The sequence below is a fragment of the Natator depressus genome, chromosome 13 (assembly GCF_965152275.1).
Source record: "Natator depressus isolate rNatDep1 chromosome 13, rNatDep2.hap1, whole genome shotgun sequence".
In the NCBI taxonomy this organism is placed as follows: Eukaryota; Metazoa; Chordata; order Testudines; family Cheloniidae; genus Natator; species Natator depressus.
Window position 1 is genome coordinate 26,894,883 of NC_134246.1, and position 24,999 is coordinate 26,919,881.

The following is a 24,999-nucleotide window of genomic DNA, read 5'->3' on the forward strand; positions in this document are numbered from 1 at the left end:
TAGTCCCGCAAGGAAGGGGATATGTAAGCTGCACCCACCCCCACCCCACAGGAATTCACAGTTATACAATGCAATCCACCTTTCAGGGCAAGGGAATTTTAAGGCACCAAAGCTGTAAACATAAAAGGATCTATGCTCTCCCTTTGACATGGGTACATAGCTTCCAGCAACATCCATGGGGGAGAAATATGCACATCATGGGGGGGAACTAGGCCCCATCAAATATACCAATTATTCCTCCAAGCAGGTTCTCTTTATATTACTCATTTTTATGACAGTAATGCTTAGGAAGCCCAAACAGAAATCAGGGACCGATTGTGCTAGAGGCTATATAGGCATATCATAAAGAAGAGAGTCCCTGCATGTAAGACAGGAGAACAACACATAAGAACTGCCATCCTGAGTCAGACCAATGGTCCATCTTGCCCGGTAGCCTGTCTCTGACAGTGACCTGTACTGAAGCTTCGGGGGAGTGTACAGAACAGAGCAATTATGAAGTGATCTTCCCTTGTCTTCCACTCCTGGCTTCTGGTAGTCAAAGGTTTAGGGTCATCGTGAGTATGGGTTTGCCTCTTTGACCATCTTGGCTAATAGCCACTGATGGACCTATCCTCCATGAGCTTATCCAGTTTTTTTTTTTAACCCATCATACCATCCCATGGCAATGAGTTCCACAGGTTGGCTGTGCACTGTGTGAAAAAGTACTTCTGCTTGTTTGTATTAAACCTGCTGCCTATTAATTTAATCAGGTAACCCCGGATTTTTGTATTGTGGGAAAAGGTAAATAACGTGTCTCTCTTCACTTTTTCCACACGATTCATGAATTGATAGACTTCTATCATATCTCCCCTGAGTTGTCTTTTTTTCTAAGCTGAACCCTAATCTTTTTAATCTCTCCTTATGTGGAAGCCATTCCATACCCTTGATTATTTTTCTTGGCCTTCTCTGAGCCTTTTCCTGTTCCACTATGTTCAAGGTGTGGGTGCACCATGGATTTGTATAGTGGTATTATGATATCTCCTGTCTTATTTTCTATCCCTTTCCTAATAGTTCCTAACATTCTATTAGGCTTTTTGGCTGCTGCTGCACATTGAGTGGAAGTTTTCAGAGAACTATCCACAGTGACTCCAAGATCTTTTTCTTGAGTGGCAACAGCTAATTTAGATCAGACAGAATGGGATGGGGGAATAGATCGGGAGGATGAGTTAACAATAGAACCGACAGGAAAGCTGAAATCACAGCTTGACGCTTGCCTGACCAATGCCAGACAAGAGTGATTCATAAGCGTCCTGGCAGAGGTAGATTTTAATTAGGGATTTACAAGAGGATAAGGTGGCAGCTTTACCAGTTTTGGTGGGGAGTTTTCTCTACACACAGGGGGCAGGATGGAAAAAAGCATAGGAATTTAGGAAGAAGAAACAGACAAGTGGATGATCAAGACTGCAATCAGTGAAGGCCCTTTTTCTCTCTCTTCCCCGCTCCAGAAGCAGGCTAGAACAGCTACTTGTATGTGACAAAGAATCTGCATTTTCTTTCCTATCAAGCTTGCCTCCCAAGGCCAGATCGAAGCCCCAGATCTGTCCCTGAAGATTAGGCACAACATCGTGAATTCAGCCTCGCTGTATCTCTGACCTTGGTTACTAACATACCTTTCGCTCTTGTAATGAAAACAAAAGGACATGGTGTGGGAAGAATAAACAATCCCCACTCTTACTGCCTCCCGAAAGCCCGGAGGGGGGTAGGGGGTCTACACTAACATACTGAAGACGTTGAGGTACATAGTGCAAAGGAATTGCAACCTGAAATTTCCAGATAGAATAACATTTCATATGCTAGTGCCCTTTCTGTGCTGTCACATCCCAGCCTCAGAAAGGTCAATGCCTGATGAAACAATCATGTGCAATAATGGGATGCTGCAGAACAGAGATGGCAAAAGGAGCAACTTCCTAGCTAATTCTTTCAAATCCAAAATTTCAAATCTGGCAGGAAGCCACCGTTAAGCCTGGTTTTTCACTGGCGAAAGAGTGTGTCCATCTGCTTGTCTGTCCCTCTCTGCTCACTACCAAACCATATTGCGCTCCTTAATTTCCTAGGCTCACATGTCATGTTCGATGCATCAGACAGGGTTATGCCCGTCACATCCCATCATACACACTGCAACGCTGTCTCGCGAATGAGTCGGATGAAAGATGCATACAATGGGATATACAGAGAGAGAGAAATTATTTATTTTAGGGGGTTTTGTTTTTTAATTTGTAGCTCATGATCAGAAAAGGGCGTCCCAACGCTATTTCCCTTTGCTTTCTGAGATGCCTTATGCCTTACTACCCCAAGCTCTTGTACCTACTAAGAGCGACAGTCATGGTGCTCCCTCTCCAATTGGGAGTTTGCCTATTTCAGGCACTTATTCGGCCCTATTAGCATAGTATCTGAGCACCTCAGAATTCAGTGGGTTTAGCTTCACAACATCCCTGTGAGAGCGGGAAGATAGGGAGATAAGCTATTTTACAGAGGGAGAATTGAGGCCCAGGGAGATTAAGGCCCAGATCTACAAAGGTTCTTGGGCTTCTAACATCCTTTGGATCTTTGTGGATCTGGGCCTAAGTGACTTGCCCAAGGTCATAGAGAAAGTCCAGGGCAGAGGAAGGACTCAAACCCAAGTCTCTAGCTAACACAGTCTCTAGCTAACACTCTAACCAGTGGGCCAACCTTCCTTTCTGTAACATGCAGACTTCTGTGGAGGGGGCTGTGACTGCTTCCTCAAAACTGATAGGAAAGGCAATAAATGCTTTGCACATGGTTCCCACTCTTGTATTTGGCCTTCCCCCGTCACAATGATTTACGGCCTGCCATCTCAGATCAGACCAATAGGCAGTACAGTCCATTATCACGGAACCAGCAATGGTCAGTACTTGATGTTTCAGGGGGAGTGAAACCAGAGGTGTAATGCTATACCAGGAGAGAAAGAAATCACTCTTAAGAGCAGTGGCTGTCAGCTATGTCCTGACGGATAGCCAGCTACTAATCTGGGGGAATCTTGGGGGGGGGGGAACATCTGATTGTTCATTTTACATCTGTACAAACTGACTGCTGTTGTGTTCCCTTTCCATGAACATGCATGTGATTGAAACACGCTGTCATGAATGCTCTCAGAAAGAGAATCTTGAAGCTTCCCCACTCCAGTGCTCCTGGGAAACAAGTTTTAAACTCACTCACCACAAACATTTGCACCTGAAACTTGGATCTAAGAGTTATGCTTATCTTATCAGGGTGCAGAACAATAGCGTGAGTTGCGTGATCACTTCTCAACTGAGAAACACAGCTAATTTCCAACAGCAAGTAACAGAATAAAAGTGAAAAAAAAATGTTTCATTAGAGAATTTTAATTAATGAGTGTAACAGTGCTCTCTTGCCCAGTCTAGCGGCAAGGTAGCTGCTGCCTCAGTTTCCCTTCACTCAGTTTGATTCTCCCAACCATGGTGGTAGTGGTGAATGTTTAGAGCAGCCACTAGGGGATGTAGAGTAAGGAGCAAGAGTCTGTGTAGACAGGAAATAAAGACAGTTTTACTTTAACCCCAACCAGGATGTGCCAGGTCTCTAATCTCTACCCCCACCTTCACGGGAAGAACTCACTGTCATGCCCAAATCTGTTTCATTGTACTCCGCTGTCTTTCTGTATCTATCTCTGCTGCCTCCTGTCTTACACTTAGGGTATGTCTATACTTAAATAGCTTCAGCAGCATAGCTGCACCGTTGTAGCGCTTCAAGGTAGACCAGTGATACTCAGACCTCAGTGGTTTAGGAGCCAAATTAGCAATCAGCGTTACCCGAAAGAGCCACAGCAGTGTGAATTCATTGTTTCATTTACTATAGTACTATATATAGATATTATTGTCACAGAAAATACATTAATAACTTAGTGGAAGTTGATAACTTAATTGGGGGTTAATAACATAATAAAAGCATTCTGATTGGTTAGTAACTTGGATGGGTTAATAATGAAATCACACAGTGTTTTAATATCATGTGCTGCAGAGAGCCGCAGGAGACACATTAAAAAGCCATTTGCGGCTTGCGAGTCTCAGTCTGAGTATCACTGGTGCAGACACTACCTATGCTGATGGGAGGTGTCAAGGTTCCTTCCCCACTCTGAACTCTAGGGTACAGATGTGGGGACCTGCATGAAAACCCCCTAAGCTTACTTTTACCAGCTTAGGTTAAAACTTCCCCAAGGTACAAACTATTTTACCCTTTGTCCTTGGACTTTATTGCTGCCACCACCAAGCATCTAACAGATAGATAACCGGGAAAGAGCCCGCTTGGAAACGTCTTTCCCCCCAAAATCCTCCCCAAACCCGACACCCCCTTTCCTGGGGAAGGCTTGATAAAAATCCTCACCAATTTGCATAGGTGAACACAGACCCAAACCCTTGGATCTTAAGAACAATGAAAAAGCAATCAGGTTCTTAAAAGACAGGTTTCAGAGTAACAGCCGTGTTAGTCTGTATTCACAAAAAGAAAAGGAGTACTTGTGGCACCTTAGAGACTAACCAATTTATTTGAGCATAAGCTTTCGTGAGCTACAGCTCACTTCATCGGATGCATACTGTGGAAAGTACAGAAGAGAATTTTAATTGAAGAAAAAGTAAAAGAATCACCTCAGTAAAATCAGGATGGTAAATACCTTACAGGGTAATCAGATTCGAAACATAGAGAATCCCTCTAGGCAAAACCTTAAGTTACAAAAAGACACAAAAACAGGAATATCCATTCCATTCAGCACAGCTTATTTTTTCAGCCATTTAAACAAACAGAATCTAACGCATATCTAGCTAGATTACTTACTAAGTTCTAAGACTCCATTCCTTTCTGTTCCCAGCAAAAGCATCACAAAGACAGAGAGAGCCTTTGTTTCTCCCCCCCTCCAGCTTTTGAAAGTATCTTGTCTCCTCATTGGTCATTTTCGTCAGATGCCAGCGAGGTTATCCTAGCTTCTTAACCCTTTACAGGTGAAAGGGTTTTTCCTCTGGCCAGGAGGGATTTTAAAGGTGTTTACCCTTCCCTTTATATTTATGACAGGAGGGTTCTCCTGTCAACATAGGTTATCCACAGTAATCACTGGTCGATCTAGCACCATCTACATGGTTACTGAGGTTGGCTTAACTACTGAGGTTGCCTTAACACTCAGGGGGTGGATTGTTCATACCCCTGAGAGTCAGTTATGCTGACCTAATTCTAGTGTAGACCAGGCCTTAGATTGCAAGCTTCTTGGGGCAAAGATCGGTCTTTCTGTTCTGGGTTTGTACAGCACCTACCACAATGGGTTCCAGGTCCATGATGAGGGCTCGTAGGCAGTATAGTAATACAAATGATAACCTTTCCAGACATAGTTTATTCTTCCAACATAATATTTAAGCAAAACATAAGCAGTTCCTCTGCTCATCCTGGGCTACTGCTCCCAGAAGCTTTCCCCTTGGCCTCTCTGGGTATGTCTATGGTGCAATTAAAATCCCGCGGCTGACCCGTGCTGACTTGGGCTCCCGGGGCTCAGGCTACGGGACTGTTTAATTGCTGTGTAGATCTTTGGGCTCATTCTACAGCCCAAGCTCTGGGACCCTCCCACCTCGCAGGGTCCTAGAGCCCAGGCTCCAGCCTGAGCCCGGAAATCTAGACTGTAGTGAAACAGCCCCTTATCCCGAGCCCCAGCATCTAATTGCAGTGTATACAGACCCTTTCAGTGGTGACTGGAGGACACATCCTTCACTTCAATCCCCCTGCGTCAGGTCCTACGGCAAGAACCCATTTCTCTGCTGCAGCTCTCTCTCCTGAACTCTCTCACCCTTGTATAGGGATTACCTAGCCCCTTCCCAGCTGGGTCTGATTGTCATAGGATGGCCTGCCCCTTTTAAGGGCCAGCCCAGTTTGACTATGAGTCATTTTGATGAGATAGCAATTGGCAGACATTATGTGTAAAGAACTAGACCTAATTCACCGAATAAATTATTCAGGATGAATTAATCACTCAGCTCTAACAATAACAAATGTTTTTTATTGGTCATGATAAAATTAATGAACCTATTTATAAGTCTGCTATAGAACATAAGCCCAGATCCAGCAAGGTACTTAACCACATGCATAACTAAGCTCGAGTGTTACCATTGACTCTGTGGACCATTTAGGTGCCTAACTTCCACCAAAATCAATAGGAATTGGGTGCCTAAATAACTTTGGGGATATGGGCCCATATGCCTGAAGTTCAGGTGCTTAGGTTGAAGTGGGACTTCAGTTCTCAAAGAGCAAGTATTGTAATCCACAGGCTCACAACATGCAATGTGAAAAAAATATTTCCTTTTCTGTGTGACGCTTGCTTTCCATTAACTGCACCGAGCGAGCTGTTATTCTTGTATGCAAAGAAATGACTGAATTCTCCAACTCTCCCTTTCTGGGCTAAATAAGTAGTTGTAGGGCTGAGAGTCTGAAGGTTGTTCCCAGCTAGAGCTTCCAGCGTGGCATTGTCTTTAGATCTATTTCCAGGTGTTTAAAACCTACCGAGTTTCCTCAGCGTCTTGGTAGAGGGGATGAGAACCTGGAGGTATGATTATGCTTTGTTTAAAAACAAAACCAAGTAAGATAATGAGCCTGTATCGGTTAAAAAGATTCAGGGCACAATGGTGCTACAACCATCCTTTTGTAACCGGTTGATTGGGCATTGAATTGTTCGTGGTAGTTTTAACCGGGGCTGAGTAGATAACTACCCATTCAGAGATCTTTGAATCTTTGCCCATTGAGGTTATTATCATAATTTAATTGGAATCTCTCTCTGTCCACCTTTCACTCATTCACAATGAGCACAGCAGTGCAAGCGTGGCAGCCATACTCATGTAAGAGCTCCCTCAACAGAAATTTCTTTGAAGCTAAAGTCAATGAAGAATGAAAAATTTAACACATCAGAGCTCATCTCTGAGTTGAAAACTTGATGCCATATCAGTCCTGTTTAGATTCAAATTCAAAGCCAAGCAAGCTAGTCTATGCATAGGTGGAACATATGTGGGAAGAAAGAAATATAGGGGCTTTCCCACCTGAGAAATGTGGAGCTGACTGAAATCTGGATCTGAATTTTGCATATGGATCCTCCTTTCCTTACAGGAGCCAAACTGTATCTAATAATCTTCTCTTTGACAATCCCTTACTCTGGTTTGATGTGGGTCCAGCCAAGCAAATTAATGAGTTTTGTTGCCACTGACATAGTCTTTTATTCTGGTTCTAAACTTATCTGATCTAAAGTAAGTCTGCACTGATAATGGTCATGGCATAGGCTTTCCAAACCACTATATTGTTAATCTTGGTTTTCTCATTCACCAGCCATAGTCCACAGCCTGTTTTTCACTGGTCAAACACAAATTTATTTCAGGTGCCACCTATTCCCCGTGAATTACCAGCCTGAGAGCAGCATCCACTCTATAGTCTATGAACAATGCAGACAGACCTTGTTAGCTAATTCTTTTCAGCTCAAACAGCTGCAGGCAATCCTTGGACTGGGCCCACCTGGAAAGGATTCTAGCTGTGTTCTTGCCTTTATGTTTTTTAGGTACAGATTAAAGGGCTCTCAGCGTTTGAAGAACAAAACTTTCTATTTTCCACAGCCTACGATGAAGAGTCACCTAAGCTGCCCTGCCACGTCCTCTTGACTGATCCAGGGGATTATTTTTTAAAAGGAGCTGATTTTCTATGCCAGTTTCCTCCTGCCTCTGGAGTCCACGCTTTCTTGATTCATGCACAAAGTGCAGCGTATGTGAGAGATGCTGATTGTTCACTGAGAATTTATTAGGATCATTAACAAACTACACAGAGAGCTGAGCTTGTAGGTAACTGGATCCCACAGTGTCCTGAGTTGAGGCATTCTCCAGCAGAAATTCCCGTTCTCCATTAGCAGGGCTTCTCCACGGCATGTGACAAAGAGGGGGCATCACTGGGGGGGATAGCTCAGTGGTTTGAGCATCGGCTTGCTAAACCCAGGTTTGTGAGCTCAATCCTTGAGGGAGCCATTTAGGGATCTGGGGCAAAAATTGGGGATTGGTCCTGCTTTTGAGCAAGGGGTTGGACTAGATGACCTCCTGACATCCTTTCCAACCCTGATATTCTATGATTCTTTCTATCCTGACAGATGAGCTTGTCCCAAGTGTCACAGGAAATTAGACTTGGGTTCCTTAGAATTCTGATGAAATAGGCATCTGAATTCAGACTGAACCATGAGGCATTGATAAATATATAGATAGACACACAGACAGCACCCCTCCCCACAAAACAGGAGTGAATTCACCTAAATCTCCCTGGGTTTTTTTTGTTTTGTTTTGTTTTTTGCATTTTATTTCAGTGTTTTAAAAGAGCCAGGAAGTTATTTTCTGCTTTAGAAAAATTCAGGGAAAATCCCAAACTCAGCCCACTCAATACTGGCCTTGAAAAAGCCATTTGAAATAGGACCAACTCCTTCTCACCACCCAGGGCTAGTCAGGCATGGGTAGAACATTTCATGTTTGAGCCTTACAGGCTAGACTAGGGCATGCAGACTGACTGCAGTCTCCCTCGTATTTAAACTTCCATGGGCTAGCTCCCTGGCAGGCTGATCAAAGTGATGTGAGAGGAGACTGGATGAGGGTTGGGGGGATATTTTTAGACTTGGATCCTGCTAAGTTCAGACTCCAATATTCAGAAAGAAAGTGAAATAGTCCCATTTGGTTTCCCCAGAGCAGGGCTCTGAAATCAAACTCTGTGTGTGTGTTTTCTCAGCCCTGCCAAACCAGCCACACTGTGCTGTACAAACACAGCAGCAACTGGAGCTCCGTACCAGTCCTTGCTTGCATCTCATTTGAAGTGAGGAAAAGTAAAGCGGGGCAGAATTTGGCTCAGTGCACGTGTTTCTTAATAAGACATGAATAGGTCAAAAACTGAGGTTTACGGCAGTGTAATTAGCATGCTAATCGGTGGATGTAACTGTCCAACATTGAAATGGAGACTCCTCTAAGAGTCAATTCGAGTCCAAGTTAAGGCCTTACACATCATCTCTCAGTTCAGCCCAGTACCTTTGATTAGGGTGTGGATTGGAATACGAACAATCCAAAGTAAAGGGAGAAATGCTATCAAGGTTGCTATTAGTAGAAATGGGTGAAACAGTTCCACTAAAAAATACTGATATTGTGCAATGCGACCACCCCTTCCATCGGAGGATGCCAAAGCTCTTCACAAACATTAGTTAATTTAATGCCATAGCACCTCTTCATGCCTCCTCCTTCAACCTGTTCTTGGCAGGTATCCGTGCTCAAATACCACCTGCTATTTAAGGCTCTCACCCTGATGCAGTAAGTGAGCAAGTGATTTCCTCTGTGTTGTGGTGGGCAACAGGCCCTGCAACCTTGTTTTTCACTTGCTATCCAGTCATCTCCCTACTTTCAATAAACATCACAACAGCAGAGAAGTCCCAAACCAAAATCCCAACTCCAAGATGCTGAAATCTGGACTTGAATTTTTCATATGGCCCCGTCTGATCTTACAATGAATCAACTGGGGTCTTCAAAATCTGGATCCAAATTCTGCTGCTAGAGCCAAAACATTTCCCCACAAAGGTACCAGTAACAGGACCACCGTGGATCACCCAGATTTCTTATCCCCCCAAACCTCAGACGTGCCAACAACCTCTAGCTGAAAACCAGCACGCAGTCAATCCACACAAACTATTTCAAGTGCATGCCTTCCCACTTAAAAACCATGTTATAATGGAATTCCAGTGGGAAGGAGAGAACATCATGCTGCTGTAGGGCATTTAGCGCTTGATGCTAGATTCTTTGAAGTCAATGGCAAAGCTCACATCGATTCTAACAGTGCAAGATCAGGGCCTAGAGCATTTCATGAGTGCCGTATAGTTAATCTGAATAAATAAAATGAAAGAGGGCCTCATTCCTGACTTTTAGCACAGTCCTGAGCAAGGAGTTCTGTGGATGCTGTGCGGCCCCTGGAGTCACTGGGCCTCTGATACACTCCTTGAGATACAACTTCCATCCTTCTCCCTCCCCACTCCCAGCGAGGATAGTAATTTACTGCTGGATTGTACCAATATTAAATCACAATGCACCCTGTCCTGCTCAGCTGTTCCAGGTGGCAAGCTGGGGGAGTGGAGCGGTGGTATTGGGGACTCTGCCTTTAGGGCTGAGTGTCCCAGGCAGAGCCTGGGCGGGGTGCTGCAGAAGCTCTTCTTGTTATGCACAGTTGGTTGGAAATGAACGCAGAATAAAGCAGATCTTAGAAGCACCGTAAGGAGCAAGGCTCAGATTCTCAGAAGTATTTAGGCTCCTAACCAGGGCCACTCACAGGTTTGGGGAACGCGGGGCAAAATCTGAAACTGAGCGCTCCCCGCGCCCCCAAAAATATTACTGCTGAAGGGAGGCCCTGCAGAAGAGGGGGTTTGGAGAGCGAGCCCACTATGGACTCATCTCACAATGGTGGCTTGGCTCCTGTGCTACTTGGCTGGGCCCGGCTCCCCGTTCCAAACGTTACAACCTGGTGTGCTGAGTCACAGAACTCCTCAGGCTTGGGGCCCTCTCAAACGGGTGGTCCAAGGCAAACTGCCCCCACTGGCAGCCCTGCTCCTGACTTCCGTCTGTCTGGGCCTGAGTGATCACCGGACATCACAAAAACCAAGACTCCACCTGTCCCCTACCGCACCCCACCCACCTGCTCTGGGGAGGGAGTGTGCAGGAGAGGAACCCTGCACACCCAGACCCCCAAACTGGGTAGATTCCATAAGGGCATATCAGGGATGATTACACCCTTCTGCAGATGAGTGATACGAGTCACAATCCACCCCTAAATGGTGGTGCCATATTTTTAGGATTGATCCCATTCTCCTCCTTCATGGTGTCACTCAGATAAAGGTATGGGACAGTCAGAGGAATTAGTTGTTATCTACTAATGGGTAGTTATCTAGTCAGCCCTGGTTAAAACTACCAAGAGCAATTCAATGCAAAGTTCTGCCACTAACTAGATTATTACTTCCTTAATCCCCCCCCACAGAGAGCTAAAGGAAATACAGAAATATGTTGTTCTGTTTTCACCAGCTTTATCAGTGTGCTCAGGCAATGGCACCTTACCTTGGGACAGTAGAAAGCCTAAGACCGCCCCAAACAAAATCCAAATCCTTTGTTTTTTCTGCAAAGGACTTTGGCCTCCAACCCTAGGGAACAATGACAACAATTCTAAGACCAGAAGTTGGTCTTCAGTGGGATGAAATAGGAAATGTGACGAACACTGACCTTCATAGGTACACAGTGGGATCTCCAGAAACACTCAGTACTGGACTAACTCTGCTCCCACTGAAGTCAATAGTGAGCACTTTGAAAATCCAGCTCTCCACGGTATATTTTATATAAAATCAGATAGCGAATTAGGTGTTAAGGAAGCCCTGAAACTTAAATGTTTCCAACTAATCATCTGCTTCCCTGTCTTCTCTCATAATATGTGTTATCCAAGTTCAGATTCCTCATGCCCTCCTAGCAGACGGAATTATATATGCTTAGAATTATGTTTTTTGAAAGTGTCTGGGGAACCTGAACTTGGATAATATAAATTTTGAGAGAAGGCAGGGCAAAAGAAGATTAGTCTGAAATATTTCAGGGCTAGGGCTATTTCTAAACATTAATCATGATCTTATTACATATGAAATCTCTCCACCTTGATTCCAGAACGAGAAATAACAGCACATTAGTCAAATTATTCAGCCAAAAGGCACCTAGCTAAGGTACTGTTATGGTCACCATTACCAGAACACAGGAGCATTTTAACCTATCTAACCGCCCAATCACCTCAAGTACAGAAGCATCATGAGTTCCTCTTTGCAGGTGCAGAACTGTGGCACACAGTGACTTGCCCAAGGCCAGACAGGAAGCCTGATGAGTTGAACCCAGGTCGCCAGCATGCCAGCCTCAGGCCCTAACCACTTCCCCTCTTCCATCAGTACCTGTAAGTTCTCCTACCTAGGGCCTATCTCGTCCATGTTTGTACGGCAGTCAATACAAGGGCAACCCCATTTTAGTTGGAATGTTTGGGTGTTACCATAATATAAATTTATTATTATTATTATGTGCTGTAGACACTGCAGAATATACCACTGGACTCGGCAGACCTTTATCCTGTTTGTGCCCTTTCGTCCTGAACAGAATCACGTAATTTGTTTTATTTATTTTGAATTTTCTGAGGGTGATTTTGATTATTTGTTGGTGTTTGTTTATTTTTCCATTGTGCTTTCTAAAGCATGGTATGGCACCACAAGAACCTGAAGACTGTATTATTAATACCCCCAGTTTACAGACAGAAGGGCACAAAGAGATTGAGTGATTTCCCCAAGGTCACAAAGGGAAACAGTGGCAGAGCCAGTAACAGCACATTGGGATCCTAACCTCCTGATCTAACAACAATAACAGTTGTCATTAGCTGCACAGCTCCTCCCTCGTTAGCCTGGCTTCTGGAAGTGATGTCACAGTATCAGACAATGTGGATTGATAAAAATTAAGTGGGGACAGATTGAAACACACTCCCCAACTTCCCCATCAGACACACCCAAAACCGTACAGCAATCCAGCATCACACTGTGATATCATATCAGCTGATTATAATCATGTAGAGTGAAACAGAGAACTGGGTAGATGGAGAGTACCCGCCAGCCGCCAACAGGCCAAAGTACAAAGCACTTGCCTATCTCATGTTGAAAAGTTAAAGTTGCAAAGTGAGCCTTTTAAATAGCAACTGATAGCCGAGGAGTCGATGTTAGGCTAAATTCACTCTCAAGGCTTTGCTCAGTGCTTCCATTCCTAAAGTGCTGAAGTTGTGTTCTCGTGGTTTATGACATCAGTGGAGCCCTGGGAGTGAATTACAGCTTTGTAGTCACTCCAAATATATCTGTTATCCTACTGCACATTCCTTTCCTTGACAAAGATCTCATAGGCCCAGAAGGATAATTCGTCCGTACAGTTAAGCTTTTCTTGACTCCATCACGCAACTCCATTAACTCTTATGTTGAAATCACACAACCTCAGCCACAAGTCTTACAATAATCAGTAACCGAAATAGCTCAATGCCAACTGCAGGCAGAGTCTGCTACATACATTCAAAATGTTGATACTTGCCATTTCCCCCCGCCACACACACACCTTGTCTTTTCCAAATATGGAAACGTTACACCCCTTCTTTCCCTCGCCCACTTGGGGGCTAAGAAGGTCACCGGCGGGCCACAGCTTATAGTGCTATGGAGTGCTGTACTAATCCTGAAAGGACAGGAACAGCCCTGGCTAATAACTGACCTGAACAAGTGATTAGAGTCTGGATTAATTTGCAATTAGACCCCGTGATGGAGCTCACAGACACTGTTGGTTTCCGAGAGGGGAGACCGAGTTTCATTCATCCACTCTCACCTGAGAAACTTAAACACTGGCAGTACGAGAACTACTCCAATCCACACAACCAGCGAATGGACATTTTCACAACCAGTGCTGATTGCCAGAACAACAGGTATTCTGGCACCTTTTCTGAATCGCCAGAATAACGGGTGGTTTCACAACACTTTCTGGACACTCCAAATAATGAGCATTTTCATTGCCCTTCCCAGATTGCCAGAATAATGGCATTTTCATGAGCCTGTCTAGAATAAACTCTTATTTCACTAGCTCTGAATTCTCTTTGGGGAGTGAGAAATGAAAGAGACACAAGCCTCTGCAGCAGGAGAGCTGCCACCCTTCCCGCAGGAAAGTTCAGGAACTCAGCAGGCCGGTGGACGGTAAGGGCTCTGCAGTTCAAAGATCTGCTGCATTCAGGTCCTGAGATTTTTGTGCTGACATCGCTCAAGAATGACAAAAGCCATTCTTTTCAGTTATGAAGCTCAGCAGTGTCAGGGCACAGAAGAACAGTGGCCGGACACAGTAGATACTGTGAAGAAAAATGAAGCTCCATAAGGCACTAGGGTGTTCATTGCACACATGGTCACACTGAACTTAAATAACTGCTGGTAGTGATATTTACAAAAATATTCTTAACCTTTCCTTCCAGGCTGCTGAATCCTCTCATTTAAATTTTCATACTGAAGCCTAATTACACCACAGTATTTCCCTTATCCATGAAGAATAGGGTCTTCTGTTACGCCATTTGTTTATTCTGCCTATATAATGGAACTTTTCAGTTCTATTTTGTGTCAAGACTTTTTCATTAATAGTATGGGGAAAAGGGAGTTTCTATTAACCTGGAAGCAGAAACTGATTCAGCTAAAATAAGAACAGTTCTAAACCTTCCCCCTCGGACTCAATTCTCTGATCCGCATTTCAGGTTTGCAAAAGTTTGGATGACTTTTTGTTCCTTGATTCTTTTTCAGTTTCGTGGACCTCTGTATTTCTGCATGGGGTCAGGAGTGTGAGAACCTTGGTATTCCAAGACAAAAAAGTTTCTTTTGTTCTATGGCCATCTCAAACAGAAGCCAGTGGTACCAGAATTTCACTGTTCCCATGTTTAGAAGATTCAAGACGCCCAGAGATGCAGCTGAACTTTCGGGGGCTTATCTGAACTGAACATGTGAAGATTTTGAGGTCCTTTCATCACGATCATAAACCCCAACCATGCAATGAGGGAAAAGGCCACTGCTACAAATATAACACCGCAGCCATGTTAACATGCAGTGCCACATACTCAGCATACACAAATATAATTGCTTTGGAGTAGATCCTGAAGTCTTCATTCAGTCCCTATTCAAGCAAATCTCTGAATGGATCAAACCCTGGAGTTCTTTCCAAGTTTTTACAGACACAAAACTCCCAACAAAGGCAATGAGAGTCTGCCCAATGAAAGATCCTGACGGGCAGCTTTGTCTGAGTAGTAAGGTCTAAAAAATCCTGAGGGAGCATTCAGGAGTTTGCCCTCCAGTTCCCATAGTGACAATGACCCCAGGATCAGCATTTCCTGATATTTAGGGTATAACTTCACTGCAGGCTTGGGCTTCTACCCAGGTGTTGCTCCGAACCCTCCTCCCGTCCACACACAAAACCCTCTTACCCCCGTGTGACGGTGCTTCCAACCTAGGCTTGCCCAGCTGGGTGTGCAGGCTAGAGCTCAGGTGTTGCTTTCACTCAGGCTGGTAACCCACTCACTCTGCAGTGGGGGAGAGGATGCAGGCTACATCACTCGAGTGCTGATAACCTTCCACTGCCTTCCCACAATTCCCCCTGCGTGACCAGAAGGACGGACAGGGTCTCCCACCATTCACTAGAGCAGCTCAGTTTACTGCAGCACAAAGAACCCTTGAAGTTGCCCCCAGAAATCCTAGTGTCGCCCATGGGTGAGCACAGCGCCAGTGAGGACAGAATAACTGTGGTAGGGCATTGCAGAGTGGCAGGTTGTTGCAGTGTGGCAGCTCACACCCGGGTTAGGGTGGCCCAAGTGCCCATCACCTGAGCTAAGTCTGCACTGAAGGAATACCCTTAATCACTGGTTTTGCGTCAGTCATTAACATCCTGGAAATGCCCTTCCTGATGGTCCTTATTGCTGAATTATTTATTGCCCTAAATGCTAAGTGCTCCTTTAAGATTTGAGGGATGGTGGAGCTGCCTTGCTCCAGTGGGAGCACGGGGAGCCAGAGGCAGTGTCTCAGCCTGGCATGGCCCCACCAGAGCTCCAGGAAACACAGAGGGAGTGCAGCCCTTCTACCACTGTTTGAAAGGATGCAGAGTTTGCTCTGCTGGACAGTGCAGAGACACCAGAGCAAGGCTTTGATCTATCCCTGTCATCCTCTTGGGCAGCGGCACTAGCCCTTCAGTGTTCTGGCTCCCCCTGAGCGCCAGTATTTCCATTGTGCCTAGTCCCTGGGCACCATGCCGGTCAGAACCACACTCTAGCCCTAGAGTAACCAGAGGTCTCGGGGATGCTTACATTAATGCAACCAGTTGTTACCACAGATCTAGAAACCTGGTTAAATCCCCCCTTGAGTACCACCATTTGGCCCCTCCAGTTTCACCAGCACAATGTCAGCAGGAGAATGCAAACATTCTCAGATAACACTCGTTTGACTCTAAAGTGTAACAGAAGATATGATCAGTGGCTCACCGGGAATGGTGTCTGGCGTCTGTGTCGGTTAATCCTTCCTGTCACCAGTCCGGGAGCAGGCACGGTATCCCTTTATGGACTCGGCTCCGACCTACAAGAATCAGGAAACACAAATTGTTGCCTGTTGTGGTAAGAGGATAATCCAACACTTTGTAATCCTCAGCAGACAAGGGACAGCAGACAGGGCCGGCATATACTGCAGTGGAATTAAATGCATTTAACAATGCCTGCTGCTGGTTGTGTCGCCTGCAGTGATCCAGGACTTTTGGATCCCAAAGCATGAGCTTCGTAGTCTAAAGGACTAGCTCTTACCAGGGAGGACATACAGCTACGTTGTGTTAGCATGGATTATACACACAGCGAGAACATGGTGGGTAGTTGAGTGAGAGTGCCTTGTTGTGGGGAAATACCACTGAACACACCATTTTAAGTGAATTCATGTGTAGAGGTCATGTTAACTGATTACTGGAGCCGGGCAGGAATTTTCCACCAAAACTTTTTTTTCCCCAGAGGGAAAAGTGCTTTCTGCTAAAATTGAAGTTTTTCCCACAGTAAAATTTTGCTGAAATTATCGATTTTCCTGGTGAGAAATCAAAATTAAAATTTTTGTAAGGTTGACCCAAATCACAGAAATTTGGATGGTTGAATTGAATTGAAGCATTTTGTTTCAGGTCACTGCAATATTAATCTGTGTCTGCCTGAGCTGCTGGGTGCTTGATGGGAGTTTTAGTTCAGGTGCCTTGTGCCCCCATTCTGTCCTGTGGGTTGGTCTCTCTGCTGGACTGCATCTCCCATGATGCAACTGATTCTCCCCTTTGGAGGCATGAGAAGAAATACCTAGACTGGGGAGTTCTTATTGGAGACATCAGGTAAAGAATTCTACAGCCAATAGCTGCACCTGCAGGAAATCACAGGCCCACAACTTGCTGTGGAGGGACACCCTCATAGCTACAGAGCATGGAAGCTACTTCCCCATTGCCCTCACAAATTGCCTTCCTCCTGCGCAAGTCTCCCTTGTGCTCAAGCAGAGCAGATAATGTTTTTTTATGACAGAGATGGGCAAAACGGTTTCTAAAAAGTGAGACCCACCCCTGCACCAAAATCTCACCCACACAGAACCAAACTCAAAGCAAGCCCTTTCTGAGGTTCATCCAAGTGAGGACCTTAGTTCTGGTAGCGCATACAGGCCGTGACCGAGATCGGGGCCCCACTGGGCTATGTACGGCGCTAACACATAGTAAGATACAGTCCTTGCCTCAGGGAGTTGCAGTCTAAATAGACAAGGCACACAAAGGGTGAGAGGGGAAACAGAGAGACTGAGTGTCTTGTCTAAGGTCACACAGCAGATCAGTGGCTGAGCCAAGAACCAAATCCAGTTCTCCTGACTTTCAGTCCAGTGCCTCACTCACTATATAAAAATATCTAATTAGTTCTCTTGTCCCCACCCATCAAATCTGCTTTGTCTGGGATTAGCGAAGTGAAGAGGTACAAATGCAGGGATTAAATCAGCACCAGTGCTCTCTTCCCATAATCCCCAAATGCGTAAAGATTCCCCAAATAACCGTCCCCGGCTACTAACTTTTTCATTCAACTCCAGATAAAATTGTTCACATTGTTTATAAGATATCCAGGTAGCCAAACTGCCTGATGGAAAACCAGCAGGTGTGGACAGGGCCCTGTCAATGATGACAAATGTTGAAGTGGAAGGTCAGTTCATTAGTCTGGTTTGCCAGATGAGAAACCTGCCTTGCTCCTTGCTAATTAGAGACTCCGTCCAGGCTCTGACGTGCAGCCAAACTGCAGAAGGTCCAAATTGCTGATGTTAAAGGGAGACAGGGTAACAACCTGCTGGGCTTTCACCAATAGAGCGTTTGCACCTATTTAATGAGCTAGAATCCCACTGCAAACTAAAGAAAATAATCTTCAGCTGCCCAGTGGTTCAGAGCTGTATGTGATGGAGCCTCCACATTGATTGAGGCTATAGATCAGGTAATTTTTCCATATAGCAGCACTTTCTTCCATCCTAAAGGACACAGTGAAGTGCTTTATGAATTTGCAGGTACTCATAGGGTCCAATATTGCTCTCTTTGAAGTCAGTGGCCATGCTGTTGTCAACGTCAGCTGGGTTAAGCCCATCATTCATATTAGCTGGACCTTTCCATGGGTTGGCAAGACCTCTCAGAAGCTTGCATGATTATCTAAACCCCTGAGCTCTGCAACAGCAGGGTAGAAATGTCATGAGAACAGGCTTTCACAGGGAGGTTGGGGCATTTCCTGCTTCCACTCCAGGGTAGAACCCAGAAGTGCAGAGAATTATGGGATTAGGTTGAGGAAGGGGAGGGATGAGAGACAGGTTCTATTGGTATTTTGGATGAAGAGCTGAACCACTTCATCCTTCCTCCCTAGATCAGAAAATTAAGCAAGCAAACCCATGGAACCTCCTAATCTGAGGCAAACTTCCAATCCTTTGAAATTCTCCCCTCACAAATAGGGAAAAGTCCAAAAGGAGCATGTGTGAATGTGAAAACATGTGATGGAAGAGGGACAGCTGGGCGTTGAAGCCACAGAAAGGGGCCTCTGGAGATGTGAGTTCCTTCCCTGGTTCTAGCACTGACATAGTAGATGACTTTGGCTGCACCTCTTGGTGCCTCCTGCACTATGGAGTTAGACTCAGATAAGGTTTGTAAAATGGGCTGGGATCCTTGGATGGAAGGTGCAAAGCATCATTCATGCTGCAACCAAATTCAATTTACCTCACACGCACACCTATAAAATACAAGATGACATAGGAGGCAATCACCATGATCAAGCCTGAGAGAAGACCTGAGAATAAAAACCTGCCTCTATTGTATATAATCCCCAACTTCACACGCAAACAGCTGCATTAAGGACCAGATTCTCCTGCCCTTTCATAGAGCAGTACCTCAGTGAAGAGGGGTCCCAATAGAACCAACAGGACTATACACTCCAGTAGTGAGAGTGGCAGATGCTAGTTCTTACAGTCCGGGAGTTAATCAGAGTGTAGTTTACTGTCCTGGGAGTTTGCTGGAATCACTGCAGCCTATTCCGAATGATGCTCGAAATTGGAGGGGGAAAACAAACACTGCCAAGATACAGATAAAACCAAACAAAATCTCTCAGACAAAGGAAATGCACTAAAATGTTCAATTTTATTCTTGCTCTGGGCCCCCAAAGCATTTCCCTTTCCTCCCTGAATGATAACGGATATAAAAATTAAATATAAATTCGCCAACAAAAAACCAAAGTGCACTGAAGGGCAGTAAATCACCGGGACCAGATGGCGTTCGGGGGAGGTTTGGGAAGGGAATGAAGGATGAAATAGCAGAGATACTGACTAAGATATATCATAGATCTTTAAAAACAGCAACTCGTCCTCAAGGCTGGAGACTCACTAATATGGTGCCTCAGTTTGAAAAAGAAGCCAAGGGAGAAGGCAGGAGAATGACTGACGGGGGAGCACCACCTCAGTACTGAGGGGATCAGAGACTGGCCAGCCTCACCTCACCATGGAGGGAACTGATAGAAGGCTTAATTCACTGGTTTCTGTCCCACTTGGGGTCACTGCACTCAAGGAGGCAGTCGCCCCTGGTGCATGGTCACTCTCCCCTGGGAATTCAGCTATCTTTAAACAGTGACAGAGATTCCCTGCTGGATGTGCTGAGTCAGGCTATTCCCCTGGTACCCTGCCCATTCCCTCTCCTCAGTCACTTTTGGGTACACACTGGAGAGCTGCCCAACCCTCAGAGGAGTGCAGGTGGTGGTGGTGGGTCCTTGAATCACCAGAGACCCCCACAGAATGGGTGTCCCACCATCAGGGTTCCCTTGGCTTGTGCCATGCTGGCTGAAGCTGGCTCCAACCCAGGTTTGTTAAGTCCTGAAGTGTCTGATTAAAAAATGAATAGCTGAACACTTGGACTGGTATTACCTGACGGGGTCACCCCAGCTGGGCTCCAGTGAGGCCTCTTTAACCTGCTGGAGGTCTTTAAAAAGAAACATGAGACAAAGCTGACATCATCTGCTTGGTTTCAGAGTAGCAGCTGTGTTAGTCTGTATCCACAAAAAGAAAAGGAGGACTTGTGGCACCTTAGAGACTAACAGATTTATTTGAGCATAAGCTTTCGTGAGCTACAGCTCACTTCAACAGATGCATTCAGTGGAAAATACAGTGGGGAGATTTATATACACAGAGAACATGAAACAAAGGGTGTTACCATACACACTGTAATCAGAGTGATCAGGTAAGGTGAGCTATTATCAGCAGGAGAGTGGGCGGGGGGGGAACCTTTTGTAGCGATAATCAAGGTGGGCCATTTCCAGCAGTTGACAAGAATGTTTAAGGAACAGTGTGCGTGTGTGTGTGTGTGGGGGGGGATAAACATGGGGAAATAGTTTTACTTTGTGTAATGACCCATCCACTCCCAGTCTTTATTCAAGCCTAAGTTAATTGTATCCAGTTTGCAAATTAATTCCAATTCAGCAGTCTCTCGTTGGAGTCTGTTCTTGAAGTTTTTTTGTTGAAGAATTGCCACTTTTAGGTCTGTAATCGAGTGACCAAAGGAATTGAAGCGTTCTCCAACTGGTTTTTGAATGTTATAATTCTTGACGTCTGATTTGCGTCCATTTATTCTTTTATGTAGAGACTGTCCAGTTTGGCCAATGTACATGGCAGAGGGGCATTGCTGGCACATGATGGCATATATCACATTGGTAGATGTGCAGGTGAATGAGCCTCTGATAGTGTGGCTGATGTGATTAGGCCCTATGATGGTGTCCCCTGAATAGATATGTGGACACAGTTGGCAACGGGCTTTGTTGCAAGGATATCACTACAAAAGGTATTCCCCCCCCCCACTCTCCTGCTGATAATAGCTCACCTTACCTGATCACTCTGGTTACAGTGTGTATGGTAACACCCATTGTTTCATGTTCTCTATGTATATAAATCTCCCCACTGTATTTTCCACTGAATGCATCCGATGAAGTGAGCTGTAGCTCACGAAAGCTTATGCTCAAATACATTTGTTAGTCTCTAAGGTGCCACAAGTCCTCCTTATCATCTGCTTGGATTTTGAAAGGAAGCTCCATCACAGACCAATATCCCTGGGGCAACGTCTGTGGTTAAGGCAGCTGAGTAATGGTAAACAAAGGGCTGTAACATGCAGTGCTGTGTCAGAGAGAAGTTGATAGAGGGGTGTCTTAGGGGCCCATGTACTTGTCAATGGAAAGTGGAAAGCAAACGGGTGATGTCTGGGGATGGACACTATGTCAGAGATACAAAGGAATGTGAAAAGCTCTGGATAGAATTCCTGCAGACGGCAAGCAAGGCCCAGGGTTTAACGCCCAGCCCTCAGAGACAAAGGTTCGGAGTTCTATATTTAGCTCTGCCACAGATTTGCTGTGGGACCTTGGGCATGTCATTTAGGTACTGTCTGTCTTAGCTTTGCCACCTGTGAAAGGGGGTTAATAACAGTTTGCAGGATTTTCAAAAGAGTCCAAGACCACAGAGCCAATTGATTTTCAATGGGACTTGTGCCCCTAAATCACTAGGGGCTTTTGAAAATTCCACACAGTGGCAATACTCACCCATCACAGGAGAACTGTGAGGCTTAATTAATTAATATCTGCAAAGTGCTTTGAGATCCTTCAGCAAAAAAGGACAAAGAACTATTGTCATTAGTTATTTAAGGCTAGAATTTTCCAAATGCTCAGCACACAATTTGGGGCCAAATTTTCAAGAACTCAGCTCTCGTTTAGGCACATCAGATGCTGAACTCTTCAAACCCCTCAGTTAGGTGCTTAGGTGACTTGCCCAGGGTCACACAGGAAGTCTGTGGCACAGCCAGGAATTCATGGATTCCAAGGCCAGAAGTGACTATTGTGGTCATCTAGTCTGACTCTCTGTGTAACACCAGCCAGAGAACTTCCCCAAAATAATTCCCAGAGGAGAGCTTTTAGAAAAATGACCAATCTTGATTTAAAAATCGTCTGTAATGGACAATCCACCGCGACCCTTGGTAAATTGTTCCAATGGTTAATTACTCTCACTGTTAAGAATTTATGCCTTACTTCCAGTCTGAATTGCATGCAGGTCTCCTGAACCTGCATTACAAGTGTGTGAATGGTGTGAATAACTATGTTTTCATTTTGCTGGCCATACCAAAAAGTCAGAAAAAATTTAAAATGTTTTAGGTCTAACAAACCATTTTGTTTTCAAGTATTGAAAAAAAGTTTGGGCAGCACCCAGCTCAACTCCTCAATCCCAGCTCGGGGCCTTTTAAAAAACACCCTGTACCTTCATACAATTTCTAACACTCAAAAGCCTCAAAATGAACAATGAAGAGATCCAGCCACTTCCCCACTGTCACATCATCTTTCATCACACACTATCATGCATCACACCTGATTTCTCACCACCCAGTTTCCCAGAGGCAACAATGGAAGACCAGGGGACTTCACTGCAAAAGCAAAGAAGTGCCAGAGATGCCATGAAGGGCAGTACAGATTTTTGTATTGCTGTCGAGTTTATATGGAAGGTGCACGCATGGTACAGTGGTGGAGGGCAGACAGACCGATGGGATGGGAATAGAATGTTTTAAGAATTTGGGCACTGGTTAAATTATCCAGGGCACGGCAGATAAACATCTTAATTATTTGATGGTGGACATGGCTAGAACATGGGAGAAAGGGGTATATTCCAGTGGGAAATCCAGAATTTGTGATTGCTCCATCAAGTTCCACTGCTGGGGGTGGGGGGGGGGGAAGGAGAATCCTGCCCCACTCAGTGAGCGAAACTAACTGGGCTGCCACATGGTAGCAAGATGTTTTGGAAGCGCCACATCACCGCTGCATTTTTTCTAATAACTCAGATCACGGTTAATTTTGCAACTGCCTTCCGCTCAATTAAATGTAAAGATGCTATTCTGCAGGTTTTTCCAAGTGGGGCAGGAAATAGAAAGATCTGGAAAAGGCAATTTATGTGGGAGAGGTTTCTTTTAACATTGCGTATCATCGTTTAAAAAGGAGTGCAAAATTACATAAAAAATCGTAATAGCAGCATTTTGCACCCAGTTTGCACGGATCTAAAATAGCAACACAAGGGATGTGTTCAGGGGAGAATCAGAAAAGGAGTTTTCAGAAGCTTACATGAGTATCTAAACCCTAGATCAGTGGTCTCCAAACTGTGGGGTACCCCCTCCCCTCGGGTCATGGAGGAACATTCAGGGGAATGCAGCAGGCCATGGGCCAGCCCCCAAGGGGGGCAGGGAGGGAGCACCACCCAGCCCTGCTCCACCCCCAAATCTGCTCCAGCCCCAGCCCCGACTTGAATCATAGAATCTCAGGGTTGGAAGGGACCTCAGGAGGTCATCTAGTCCAGCCCCCTGCTCAAAGCAGGACCAATTCCCAATTTTTGCCCCAGATCCCTAAATGGCCCCCTTAAGGATTGAACTCACAACCCTGGGTTTAGCAGGCCAATGCTCAAACCACTGAGTTATCCCTCAGCTGTGGCTCCACATCCAACTGCGGCCCTGGCTGTGGCTCTGCTCCGGGCCATGTCTCCACTCCCAGCCCTTGCCCCACTCCCAGCTTCAGCCCTGGCTTCGGCCCCAGGCCTGCAGCCCCCTTAATCCTATCCGACTCTGCCCCGCACCCAAGCCATGGCCCCGCTCCCGGCCCCAGCTCGGGGGAGAGGTGGAGGTGCGGATAGGGCACAACTCTGAAAAGTTTGGGCATCACTGTTCTAGAGTATGCAACATCAGGTGATGTCACAAGAACTGGGGATTTGGGGGGCACTTATTTCTCTAGGTATCACTTTACCCACCTCTGGGGTGAAATGGAAAGTGGCAGCTATTTAATAGCATATAAAAATGCTACATAACAGTTTAGCACAGGAATAGCAGCAAAGCACCACCTCTTAATGAAACTGCAATCGGAGTTTAGGTGGCCAAAGGAGAGGATTAATTTTGTCTTGGACAATGGAGTCCACTTCCTTATTCAGCTTGCAAAAGGCAGTCTGGATCAAATGGGCACAAATGGTCAGGATGTGCATGGGTTAAAGCCTCATCTTAGCACTTTCAGCAGCAGAGTGAACTGTAACGTGTGTGGGCATCATCTACTTGTATTAAGGCCCAAATAGTTTTCAGTGGGAAAACTTGTTAATGCAGGAGAATATCTCAGCACCCATCACTCATTGCCTACCCCATTTCTCCCCTGTTAAGTACTGCAGCAAAGGAAATGTTGACCAATAGAGTTTTGCCAAGGTAACATCGAAGAGCTAAGCTGGGGAATTGAAACTCATCCTTCACTCATTAGATAGCACCTAGATTAAGTTCCATGGGGTCTCCATGGATAGGGGTATTTACTATATGCTCACTATACCTAGGCAGAGCAAGATGAGTTATGGCTGGAGCTTCTGCAATTCATTCCCAGTTGCTTTGTTAATACAGGTTAGTTAAAAGGGGAATGGAAATTAACTGGGAGCCAGGAGATGTGGAATCCATTTTTGGCTCTGCCCTGACTCCTTTTGGGCAAGTCACTTAAGCCAAACTTTTTAAAAGTGGGCACTCATTTCAGGTGTCCCATTTCTGGGTGCCTGATTGGAGATTTGTATAGAAGAGCTTGTGACCTGGCCTGAGGACTTCTTGACAGCAACAGAGTAGGTGTAGCCAGAAGATGAAGACATTGTGGTGAGTTGTGTTTTTCCTACCTGGAGTGGAACAGGGAGACTGACCTGTCCCTGATCCCATCCTGAGTCATGATGTGGTTTAGAGTTTCACATCTCCATTATGGAGAATACTTTGGTCTTCCTGCCTCAGGAAAGGGGAACAGCTGGCATATCTTGCTAAGAGCCAC

The 24,999-nt window shown here is 45.3% G+C and overlaps 1 protein-coding gene across 5 annotated transcripts in view; it reads right to left on the reverse strand.

Moving 5' to 3' along the window:
* RALY (RALY heterogeneous nuclear ribonucleoprotein) overlaps positions 1–24,999 on the reverse strand; it is a 270,120-nt gene that overhangs the window by 168,005 nt on the left and 77,116 nt on the right. For 4 of the 5 annotated variants that reach the window (XM_074970295.1, XM_074970299.1, XM_074970298.1 and 1 more), the window contains exon 2: positions 16,129–16,219. The exons of the other annotated variant lie outside the window; for it this stretch is intronic. The gene's annotated coding sequence lies outside the window, so the exon portion shown is untranslated. The remainder of the gene's footprint in view (positions 1–16,128; positions 16,220–24,999) is intronic. 5 annotated transcript variants of the gene reach the window in all.